The 10,344-nt window shown below is 47.0% G+C and overlaps 1 long non-coding RNA gene across 1 annotated transcript; it reads right to left on the bottom strand.

Annotated features, from left to right (window-relative positions):
* Positions 1-583: 583 nt before the first annotated feature.
* On the bottom strand, positions 584-4,684 carry LOC136788970 (uncharacterized). Its single transcript, XR_010827634.1, has 3 exons — positions 4,613-4,684; positions 2,262-2,372; positions 584-1,364 (listed from the first exon to the last, which is right to left on the bottom strand). It is a non-coding gene; the product is annotated as an uncharacterized lncRNA (long non-coding RNA).
* Positions 4,685-10,344: the final 5,660 nt, after the last annotated feature.

Raw genomic sequence — 10,344 nt, 5'->3', positions numbered from 1 at the left:
TCTAAACGTCTCTTAAAGACCTCCAAGGATGGTGACTCAACCACCTCCCTGGGCAGTCCATTCCAATGCCTAACAACCCTTTCAGTAAAGAAGTTCTTCCTAACATCTAACCTAAACTTCCCCTGGCACAACTTTAGCCCATTTCCCCTCATTCTGTCACCAGGCACGTGGGAGAATAGACCAACCCCCACCCCTCTACAGCCTCCTTTAAGGTACCTATAGAGAGCGACGAGGTCTCCCCTGAGCCTCCTCTTTTCCAGGCTAAACAACCGCAGCTCCCTCAGCCGCTCCTCGTAAGACTTGTCCTCCAGACCCCTCACCAGCTTCGTTGCCCTTCTCTGGACTCTCTCGAGAGCCTCCATGTCCTTCTTGTAACGTCAAGTCAAAAGAAACAGAACTTAGTCAAAATGTACTTTTTTTTTTTCTTTAACCAAATGGAAAACCTCTCAAAATCTTTATTGAAATCAATATTTTCAATGAGATTAATATTTGTCTAAAAAAATAACAGCAATCTCCTGTTTGAAATTGTCACATGGTTACTTTTATTTATTTATTTATTTATTTTCACTAGGTAATCCTCTTTTGTGTGGAGAGATAAAATCATCATCACCTAGGATATTTACACGTGAGGAAAGTTTCTGTCCATGTCACAGACAGAGGAATGTGTGATTTTGGCTCTGTTTATATATATAAAATTAACTACACAGCCCTGAGTTTATCTCCTGTTCAAAGATGCATTTTGAAACATTGTTTTGTTACTAAAAATGACCTTCGCTGCCTGTTGCAGCCTATATTTTGTTTTTAGAATCTGGCCCAAAAATGATTTCACAATAGGTCTACCCAGAGAAATCTCAGGCTTGCTGTTCTAATAGAAAGAATAGTCTGTTTGCAAATATGAGAATTAAAACAAAACTAAACAAAAAGATCTTTTGTTTTAGAAGGCTAAATGTCCTCATGCTGCCATTTAAGAATATGCTTATTGTGGAAGATATCTTGCTGAAGTATAAAGCTGAGCAGCCTTGTTCCTCTGAATCCATCTGCGTATAGTGCAGGCTTCTGCTGGTAGCTGAGACACAGTAAACCTCATGGAACTTGAACTCACAGCAAATTTCACTTTATTTCTCTGTATTGTATCTCTTTATTTCTCTGTATTGTATCTCTTTATTTCTCTGCCTTGTTTACATACCAGGGACATAACAAGTGACCAGAGATACAGATCCAAACAAAACAAAACAACAAAAATCCTCTTTGTTTCAAGCAACTTTTTGTGGGTTTCTTCCTTATTGGATCTCCTTTGTGTTCTTGCGTGTTGCACTTTTGCTCATCCTGACTTTGTCTTGCCTTCTAAGTATGCTAGTCCATTCCTTAATAAAAGGAGAAGTTATGTATCATAAACAAAATACTCTTCTGTGTATGCCTGTAGTTGTAGACCCTCAGTCATAGAACAGAACAGAACAGGTTCAGTTAGAAGGGACCTCCAAAGAGCATCTAATCCAACTGCCTGACCTTTTCAGGACTAACCAAAAGTTAAAGCATGTTATTGAGGGCATTATCCAAATGTCTTCTGGACGTTTACAGAATCAGTGTTTGGACACCCACAACCTCATGGTAAAGAAATTTTTCTTATTTCTTTCTTTATTTTCCCTCTTAATGCGTGCAAATCCCAATAGATAACCTTGCTAAGTATTTCATTATCTATCTTCTCCTATTTTTAGATGCATTTCTGATCAACATAGCTTTGTATATAGTGTGACCTTCTTAACACAGCTTGCCCACACAATATGTAAGAAATTGAAAATATCACTAATTATTCTGACCTAATGAATGTTGATATCAATTTTGTGAAAAATGAGTGTTTATACAATAACTTGAAACATACTTGTTTAATAAAAACACACAAAGCAGAGCATATCCTTTGAGTGACATGATCATGTTTGAGAGAGCGCTTGGGTTAAAGTACATGCAAAGTCTCAATACAACAAAGATGGAGGGGGAGAGCAATGTAATGAGAGTGGTGATGGCCTAGTGAGGTTTCTAAGGAGCAACATGAAACATTGTGACTCTGTGAACAAACTTACTCCTCCCCTTCCTTCTAAACAGAACATTGCTGCTTTTACCACCTAAAGTAAAGCACCTGTAACACTTGTGCCTGCCACCATCTCTTCTGCTCACTTTTCTTCTTCTTCTCTTCCCAAATGTATTTACACAAGAAGTAATTGCAATATAATTCAACATGTCATGACTTCTGGAAAATGTAGTACCTGGCTTTCCACTTCTGCATTTTCTTCTCTTCCAGCGATTCCCCAACTGATATTGTGTTAAAGTGTATGACACAATACCAGCAGGAGGTAAACATGAGGTATTTAAGGTACCTACAAGCAAGCATGAGAAGATGTATTAAAACACCTCCCTCAGGGAAGGTGTTGTGAGAGTCTAAATATTGATCTTTAAGGTTTAGTCCATAAAGAGTTGCAATATTGGCTAGTTTTTTCATTTGTTTTTTTCCCTTTTACTGGTAAAAGACTATGGGTATTAGACCTTGCAGACAACTGGCAGAGATTTGCAAACTGCATTTCTGTCAGCATCTATCCTTTCAAAAGCAGCATTTCCTTGTTAGTGGTTGTAGGTTCTTCCTAGATGCAGCTGTGGGAGGGAGACGAACCATCTGATTTAATACACTTTCAACAAATAACTAGCCAAGAGTAAGAAGTTGTCAGAAGAGATTGATGTAGGTTCTGGAACTGTATTTGGAGGTTTTCTGAAAGAACATATAATGGCTTTTTTTTTTTTTTTTATCTGTTTCATAGATTTTGGAGTGGCTGGATAAAAACATCTAATGATTCCATATGATCACAGAATCACAGAATCATCTAGGTTGGAAGAGACCTCCGTGATCACAGAGTCCAACCTCTGACCTAACACTAACAAGTCCTCCACTAAACCATATCACTAAGCTGTACATCTGAACGTCTCTTAAAGACCTCCAGGGATGGTGCCAGAACCACTTCCCTGGGCAGCCTACTCCAATGCCTAACAACCCTTTCAGTAAAGAAGTTCTTCCTAATATCCAACCTAAAACTCCCCTGGCGCTTTGTTTTTGTTTGTTTTTGTTTTGTTTTCTGAGTCTGATTGGTTTAATAACTGGCTATAGGGAAGAAAAAAAAATGGTTTACCAAGGAAGGAACTAGCCCACACCATCCTTTTCTGCTCTGAAGACTCAAAGATGCAACTCCGGGAGATACGTACTACCAGAATGTGGAACCCTGCTCTCGGTGTTGGGTTATGTGATGAACGGCTCACCTACGCACCCACAAAGGATCCTGGGGGTACAGCCACAGCCTACTTCTATTTTTGCTCCTTTCCAATTAATCATGAAAACAAAATTCAGATTTTCTCTATCCTGTATTCCTGGTACTGCCACTGACTGCGTCCAATGATTTTCATAGTGGCTTTTCTCAATTTCTTCAGCCAATCCTCCTTTTTTCTGGAGACTTGCAAAGCTTCCCAAAGAAGGACCATGTCTCACTGTCAACAAGGAAATGCTTCTTTTCCTTAAGACAGAACTCAATGAAAGAGTAAGGCATGAAGTGAATCCACAGACAAGCATGTAGCAGGCAGACAGTACTTTACAGACAATGAAGGCCCAAGCTCTCTCCTATTAAAGTCAATAAAAGTTATGCTAATTCTAGCTAGGGCTGTAATACCTCTCAAATATGTATCAGGTTTGTGTGGCAAGGGCTACCAGCAGGGTCCTGCAGGGGTGCCCTGTGTGAGCACAGCCCAGCAGCTGCCCCATGGCAGAGCAGAGCAAGCTCCAGCTGCTCCAAAAGGGACCCGCCGCTGGCCAGAGCCAAGCCAACAAGTGATGTTGTTTGCACCTCTCTGAGAGCATATTTAAGAAAGGGAAAAGAACTGCTACACCACAGCAGCTGGGAGAGTGTGGAATGAGATCCAGCCCTGCAGCCCCCAAGGGCAGTGCAGCAGGAGGGCAGGAGGTGCTCCAGGCACTCAGCAGCAGTTCCCCTGCGGCCTGCGGAGAGTCCCCTGGTGGAGCAGGCTGTCCCCCTGCAGCCCATGGGTCCCACACGGAGCAGATCTCCACGCTGCAGCCCGTGGAGGAGCCCCCGGTGGAGCAGGTGGATGTGGCCTGGAGGAGGCTGCGGCCCATGGAGAGCCCCCGCAGGAGCAGGCCCCGGGCCGGAGCTGCAGCCCGTGGAGAGGAGCCCACGCAGGAGCAGGCAGTCTGGGGGGAGCTGCCGCCCGTGGGGGACCCGTGCTGGAGCAGTTTGCTCCTGGGGGATGGATGGACCCCGTGGTACGGAGCCGTGTGGGAGCAGTTCCTGAAGAGCTGCTGCCTGTGGGCAGCCCCCGCAGGCTCAGTTCGGGAAGGAGGCATCCCGTGGGAGGGACCCCATGTGAAGCAGGGGCAGAGAGGTGATAAGACAGCCTTCTGGAGTATCAACCATTCATTTCGTTTCTATGTCACTACTAGTTACTGGCCTCCCAAGAGATGTCCTGTGTCTGATCCCCACTCTCTTAGCATGCTTATTCAACCAATTTGCAACCCACTTAATGGTAAATCAAGGTGAAAAAAATTAAAGAAAAAACACACATCAAAACACCATCCCAACCCAACAGTCTTTGTAACATGTGGGGCAAAGTGCTACAGGCCCTGTTGGGGCAGATGGCCCATGGTGACATCACTGAGCGATGGGCTGTGACCTCGCAGCCCTCGCTGCTTATCTTGGGGCGCCAGCAGAGGCCACGTCAGCCTAGCTCGTGGCTTGACTCCTGCTGAGCGTGTGTGCGAGGCTTGGAGCACCGAGCGAGGATTTGGTAGAGCCGTGCTGTGGGGCCGCTGGCAGCTGTTCTCAGTGCCCGTCCCCACAGTCATTGCCTGTGTTTCCCCGGCCCTGCCTGGCTCAGGCAGCCGGGGCCCCGCGGGACGCGCTCGCAGCAGCACAGGTGAGCTGTGCGGGGACACGTGCCCTGGGGCAGCCCACAGGGGGCACGGGAAGGCCAGACATGGGTTTGGGGGGGTTCCTGCAGAGGTGCCAGGGGGGCATTGCCTCTGCTCACCCTGGCACAATGAGTGACCTTGGCCTCTCTCCCTTGTGCAGATTCAGACATCCTTTGGCAGCTGCAGCGCCAGGGTAGGGGAGCAGCTTCTTCACCTCAGCTCTCCCCAGCCCACTGTAGAGCCCGGTGGCCATGGATGTGCCATCGGACTGGACCTGCCCAGCCTGTGGGGAAGGTCAGGACGATATTGCCTACATGACCCCCTGTCTCCACCGGCTGTGCTATGGCTGTGCCCTGCGGTGGGCAATGAAGAATCCATCGTGCCCCTTCTGCAGGGAGACAATCAAGACCATCAAGTACTCGGTGAGGTCAGACGACGATTACCTGGAGTGTGCCGTCCCAGAGCCCGCAGAGCACTTCGCTGACAGCCAGCAGGATGAGCAGGAGGCTGTGGAGCCAGTGCCCAGGGCTCCTGACCTCAGCTTCCCACCCGAGGTCTGGGCAGCCTTCTTCAGGGAGCACCCAGAAAACGTCGAGCCCCTGCTTGCGTGGCTGCAGCAGGAGCTGGAGACCATCTCTGGCTCCGAGTGGTGGGAGGTGGCTGCGGGCCTGAGCACGGTGATCGGCTACCTGTGCGTCTACGGTCTCGACGAGGAGGGCTTGGTGCGGGCGCTGCAGCCTTGCCTCAAAAACCAGACGCTGCCTTTCGTGGTGCGGCTCATCACTGCCGCTGTGGAGCTGTGCAGCACAGAGATCCGCCGGCAGCGTGACCGCCAGGACGCCCACGCTGCAGGGGGCCAGGAGGACAGCCCCGCAGCTGCCCACAGCCACGCCACCTCTCCAGGGGGGACTCGTGCCCCTGCCACCACAGAAGAGGAGGAGGCACCTGAGGAGCCAGGGCAGGCGGCAGCAGGTCCCTCTGCCCAGGGCAGGGACTGCTTGCCTGGGGGGCGCCGGCGCGCCCCGAAGAGGAGGGCCAGCAGCAGCCTCCAGGACTCTCCCCAGCCCCGCAAGAGGCCGCCCCGACGGCGGCACTAGGCGGGCACCCCACACCTGGCAGCATAATTTATGAAAATAAAGAAACGTTACTGAAAGAGTCTCTCTCTTATTGACGGTGCAGACAGTGCTGCTGTCCATACCCATGTTGGTTTCACAGAATGACAGAATCACAGAATTGTAGGGGTGGAAGGGACCTCGAGAGGTCATCAAGTCCAACCCCTCTGCCAAAGCAAGTTCCCTAGAGCAAGTTCACAGAATCACAGAATCACAGAATCATCTAGGTTGGAAGAGACCTCCAAGATCTCCTAGTCCAACCTCTGACCTAACACTAACGAGTCCTCCACTAAACCATATCACTAAGCTCTACATTTAAACGTCTTTTAAAGACCTTCAGGGATGGTAACTCAACCACTTCCCTGGGCAGCCTATTCCAATGCCTAACAACCCTTTCAGTAAAGAAGTTCTTCCTAATATCCAACCTAAAACTCCCCTGGTGCAACTTTAGCCCATTTCCCCTCGTCCTGTCACCAGGCACGTGGGAGAATAGACCAACCCCCACCTCTCTACAGCCTCCTTTAAGGTACCTGTAGCGTGCGGTAAGGTCGCCCCTGAGCCTCCTCTTTTCCAGGCTGAACAACCCCAGCTCCCTCAGCCGCTCCTCGTAAAACATGTTCTCCAGACCCCTCACCAGCTTCATTGCCCTTCTCTGGACTCCCTTGAGCGCCTCCATGTCCTTCTTGTAGCAAGAGGCCCACAGTACTCGAGGTGCGGCCTCACCAGAGCTGAGTACAGGGGGACAATCACTTCCATGGCTCTGCTGGCCACACTATTTCTTATGCAAGCCAGGATGCTGTTGGCCTTCCTGGCCACCTGAGCACACTGCTGGCTCATATTCAGCTATCAACCAATATCTCAGGTCCTTCTCTGCCAGGCAGCTTTCTAACCACTCACCTCCCAGCCTGTAGCACTGCTTGGGGTTGTTGTGCCCCAGGTGCAGGACCCAGCACTTGGCCTTGTTGAACTTCATACAGTTGGCCTCAGCCCATTGGTCCAGCCTATCCAGATCCTCCTGCAGAGCCTTCCTACCCTCGAGCAGATCAACACACGCACCTAACTTGGTGTCGTCTGCAAACTTACTGAGGGTGCACTCGATCCCCTCATCCAGATCATCGATAAAGATATTAAAGAGAACTGGCCCCAGTACTGAGCCCTGGGGGACTGCACTAGTGACTGGCCTCCAACTGGTTTTGACTCCATTCACCATGACTCTTTGGGCCCAGCTACCCAGCCAGTTTCTAACCCAATGAAGTGTACGCCAGCCCAAGCCAAGAGCAGCCAGTTTCTCGAGGAGAATGCTGTGGAAAACGGTGAGATTTCCTTCTTGAGGAGTGCCCAGCCTTCCTGGACTCCTCTGCCCTTCAGGACTGCCTCCCAAGGGACTCTGCCAACCAGTGTCCTGAACAGCTCAAAGTCTGCCCTCCGGAAGTCCAAGACAGCAGTTTTACTGGTCCCCCTCCTGACTTCGCCAAGAATAGGGAACTCTACCATTTCATGGTCACTCTGCGCAAGACAGCTCCCGACCACCACATCTCCCACCAGTCCTTCTCTGTTTGTGATCAGAAGGTCCAGCAGGGCACCTCCCCTGGTAGGCTCACTAACTAGCTGCGTCAGGAAACTATCTTCCACGCTCTCCAGAAACCTCCTAGACTGCTTCCTCTGACCTGTATTGCATGTCTAGGATATGTCTGGGAAGTTGAAGTCCCCCACAAGGACAAGAGCCGATGATTTCACAACTTTTGCCAGCTGCCTGTAGAACTCCTCAACCGTCTCCTCATCCTGGTTTGGCGGTCTGTAACAGAACCCCATCAGGATGCTCGCCTTGTTGGCCTTCCTGCCGATCCTAACCCACAGGGACTCAGTCTTATCATTCCCAGTCTCAGCCTCGAGTTCTGCAACATTAAAACACTCTCTAATATAGAGAGCCACACCACCACCCCTTCTGTGCTGCCTGTCCCTTCTGAAGAGCCTATAGCCAGTTATTGCAGCACTCCAGTCATGGGAGTGGTCGCACCACGTTTCAGTGATGGCAACCAAGTCATAGCTAGCTTGCTGCACAATGGCTTCCAGCTCCTCCTGTTTGTTGCCCATGCTGCATGCATTAGTGTAGATGCACTTCAGCTGTGCTATTTCCTGCCCCCCCCCCGGCCCTGACACTGTTCCCCCTGGCACACCTCTAACAAGCCTTATTCCATCCCATCCCTGTCCCCGATAATGGGCCCAAGCATGTTTTCTTTGCTGGTTCTTGAGAAAACATAAATTGACTTCACACAGAAACAAGATAAGTAAATTTTAGTGGCAGTTTATAGTATTTTTTTTAATGGTCAATAATGTTTTCTGTTAATGGTTTTCTTTCCATCTTTGCATTCCATGTGAAGTAACACGAAGATAATCAGCATTTTGAAGGCAACTAAAAGGTTTATATTCAGATTCTTCTGCCTCTTATATGTTCTGCAGAAAAAGGAATTAGCCTTCTTATAGCACAAGGAATTTGTAAATAGCTTATTCATGGTGCCAGCTCACCTGATAGAAGATGTTCAGCTGGGAAGAATAGTAGAAATAATAGAAATAACTCACTCTGTTCTCAGAAATTTAAACCATTAATGAATATTAATACTAAATGTTAAATTTCACACTTAGTGGCAGCAAAGGTATTATTAAAGTCAGGATGTAATCAAGGAAATAAATGTTTGAGAGAAAAGAAGGTGTGTAAAGGTTTAGGTGAAAAGAAAGTGTGTTCATGGTTAGTGCCAACCTTACTAATAGTGATAATTACTTTGCACTGTAGCTGCATCTATTATTTCAACGTTTTGTTGTGTTTTTCTAGGGTAGTTGTGATTTCTATCTCCATTTTGCATTTGGGGAAACAGCAGCTGTCTAGTCATGCAGTACAAAAAGCATACTGCATTGGGCGGTGCTAAAGGGAGGGTGGAGTGTTACGGTCCTGAAGCCACATCTCTCTCTCTGTTCCTCTCTAACATATATTTTGCTGAGTGATCATAGCTTGGCCATGGCCTTGTCAGCGTGAGAAGCCAAATGTCTCTGGTTCTGCTGTTGTTGCCTCTGTTAACTGCTGCTCTCTTAGCATAATCCTTAAGGTAGTTCTTGTGAAGAAAAGAAGTGCAAATCTCCTTTAAAGGGGGAACTTATTTTCTGAAGTGTTCCGTGATATGATTACATTTTATTTCTGAACCTTTTAATTTGGATGTAAGTTTTTGATTACTAAAATGTTTAGAAGACAATGTGATAGGAAAGAAAAAAAAAGAAAAGAAATTATGGATAGCTGAAAGGCATGAGAAGAAGCGAAGAAATAATGAAGACAATTGGTATAAATCATATTTCTATTCTGGAAATAAGCAGTACAATATAGAGAGTCTTTCACTTCTTCATTATTGATTCAAACATAAAGTTAATTCATTGCCCCTGCCTAATTTCCTCTGGGCAAAGTGCCAGTCCCAGAAAACAAAGCCCACAGATTGCACTGGCTCTTTTCTAAATCAGATATCTTAGATGTAATGATTAAAAAATTGTCATTAAGCATACACATAAAACTACCTTCTGTTGCTAAAAGTCATTGATGCACTTGGAAAACCACCAAAACCACCAAATTGTGGGTAGCATGCTGAAGGAAACACATATATTGCCATCTTTGTATATCACCATGGCAGAACAGAGGGCAGATACCTGTAACAGATTTATTTTTATGTTTGTTGGTCTTTGGATGCTGATGTATCATGGCAGAGTTGAGGCAATATAATTTGCAACTAACACATTGTTCCATAGATTCAACCTCTCTTTCTACTTTGTACTGTGTCTTCTGGGAAATTGTCAATCACTGAAATATTTAATTTCCTAAAGCAGAACTCACACCTGTCCCTATATTGAGTGGGAGGCCTAGGCAACATTTGGTGCAAAGAACTAGCAGACAGGCCTTATACTTGCAGCTTGTGCTGGGGAGAATTTCACTTTGATTGCACTTATGAGAAGTTACCAATTTTATAGTAAAGGCTCCTGCGAGTGTTTTGTATCAAACAGTGAAAACAGAAGATTTGGTAGTCATGATTGATTATCTTATTTAGAAAGGCTGGCTTCTATTCCCTGATTTAGGGGCACGTAACTCCTCAAAAGCAAAGGGAAGCTGTAAGGAGAGGGAGTGTGTGGACAACATTTCTGGAGGAGGGGTAGTGAATCAACAGTGCTCCTGTATTCTTCACAAACTGGAATGTTTTTCTTCACGTCACATGGGGATTTTGTTTTGTGTGGTCTACA

The sequence above is a fragment of the Anser cygnoides genome, chromosome Z (genome assembly GCF_040182565.1).
Source record: "Anser cygnoides isolate HZ-2024a breed goose chromosome Z, Taihu_goose_T2T_genome, whole genome shotgun sequence".
NCBI lineage: Eukaryota > Metazoa > Chordata > Aves > Anseriformes > Anatidae > Anser > Anser cygnoides.
Note: the sequence above shows the minus strand (reverse complement) of the source record. Positions and strands in the feature narration are given on the sequence as shown.